Here is a 2,160-nt window from a genome sequence, read left to right as displayed (position 1 = left end):
ATCTGGGAGTTACACCTGCACCAGTGTGGGTTGGGCCACCATGCTTCTGTTGCGCCCACGCTGATCTCAACTCACTAAATTCCAAGAGACACACCTCTTTAATTCCAAGAGACTTCTCTTCATTCCAAGAGACTCCAAATTCTGGTATTATGAGTCATACCTAACAATTCTCCACCTTGGCGAATATCCAGCCCTTTAGGAGAAAATCTCCATTTTGCGAATATTTAATCCCTTAGGAGAAAAATCTCCACCTTGCGAATATCCCGCCCTTTAGGAGAAAATCTCCACCTTGCGAATATCCAGCCCCTTAGGAGAAATATCGCCACCTTGCGAACATCCTGCCCCTTAGGAGAAAATCTCCACCTTGCGAATATCAAGCCCCTTTGGAGAAAAATATCATGGAGTTTCTTATGCACAAATGTGGGTTGAAGCACTTTTCTTATTTGCGCCAGCACCTCGGCTAAACTGCTGTCTTGTGAGCGAAACCCTTCGCGAAATACCTCCGCGAAACCACTATTCGCGAATAATCGCATCTACTCGTGGACGCACACCACCAAACTCCTCTGGTTGCAAACGCTCCTGTTCGCGGTAACTGCACACGAACTCCTGTTCGCGAACTCCATCTCGCCTAATGCCGCGAAGATTCATGAACTGTCGCGCCTCAAAATCGCGACACTGCCTCTACCGCGAACTCCTCGAAGCATAACTCGTCGAACTGCCGTATCCGAACTGTTTCGCACATGTTCATTCCCGCGAGCCCGTCCGCCTTGCGAACAATTTTGATGATCCCGCAATAAAAACTTTTCTGCAAAAAAAAAAAATCCTCTGCAAAAATCCTTGCTTAGACCTCTTTTTTTTTTTTTAAGAAAATATTTCTCCTTAATTAAGAAAATTTCCTTAATTAAATCCTTTTAATAAACATAATTTTAACTTCCCTTTCCAGTCCCCTGCCAGCAGCCTCCAGCGGAAGAGATTTCAAAATCCAATTGCTCCTTTGCACAGCAGCCTTTAATGGAAGAAAATATTCTTCCAGTGCAAATCAACTTTCCCTATTTTCCTGTTCAGCGGCCTGTTTTCCTGTTCAGCGGAGCCCAGCGGAGCCAAACCGCCCAGGAATGGAAAATCACGTCTCCCCGCTCCTTTCCGTTCCTGACCTCGCTCCTTTCCTTTTTCGTTCGCGATCAGCGCCGAGCTCCCCTCTGCGTGCGATTGGCAGCTGTGGCCTCCGCTCCTTTTTGAATCCGCGAACGCCTCAGCCGGACCTGCGAAGGCGAGAGCTCCTCTTCCTGCCGCAAGCCTCCTTCACGATCCTTCGGCCTGTCTTAGAAGCCTCCGCTTTCACTGCTTCTGCCTGTCGCAAGCCTCCGCCGCGCTGTTCGGCCGAAGCCCTGGTCGAGCACGTCGACCTGCTGTTCCGCCTTCGAACCCGCAATCCGCTTCCCTGAGCCGCACCACGATCTAGAGCCTCTCTTGCCGTGAACTCGTTCCTTACGCAGAACGCCGCGATCCTCCGCTCTGATTCGTAAAATCTCGCCGCCGAACTTCTTGTGCTGCAGATGAAAATTTTCTTCCCCTCGAACCAGTCTCTGATACCACTTGTTGAGAAAATTAGGGGCGAAGAAAAACAGTAATCGACACAAATCCAGAAGAACGCAGAGATTTAACGAGGTTCGGCAAATATGTCTACATCCTCGGGAGCAGAGCGGTGACCTCCTTTTCAATATTCAAAAAAGAATACAGAATACAAAATTCAACTCTCTCAAAGACCTAGGATTATAAACATGTTTATTTATAATCCTAGAATAAACCCTACAGTACAATATGTATTCCCCAAATTACCCCTGTACCGTATAGCCCCAACCCACATAACGTAACTTCCCGATTTGGACAGATTCTTCCGCTTTGCTCCGCTCTGCTCCGCTTCATTCCAGCATCTGTCCTTATATGGTATATGAGCCATACCATAACAATATACATGCGCCGCGTTCCAAGATTAGTTCGTAGAGTATCAGCTTTGTCAGTTATAAGCCCCCTATGGACTAGGGTTCGAATCCCCCCTTTAACTATGGGGTTCGTACTCAAGCGGTTAGGCGCATTAGAGGGTGTCGGGGCTCTTCTAATAGCCTCCTTCCATTCCTTTGAATTATTTATATATATATA

This window comes from Phalaenopsis equestris, unplaced genomic scaffold, assembly GCF_001263595.1.
Source record: "Phalaenopsis equestris unplaced genomic scaffold, ASM126359v1 Scaffold001058, whole genome shotgun sequence".
Taxonomy (NCBI): Eukaryota; Viridiplantae; Streptophyta; class Magnoliopsida; order Asparagales; family Orchidaceae; genus Phalaenopsis; species Phalaenopsis equestris.
The sequence above is the reverse complement of the archived record's forward strand: the minus strand, read 5'-3'. Positions refer to the sequence as shown.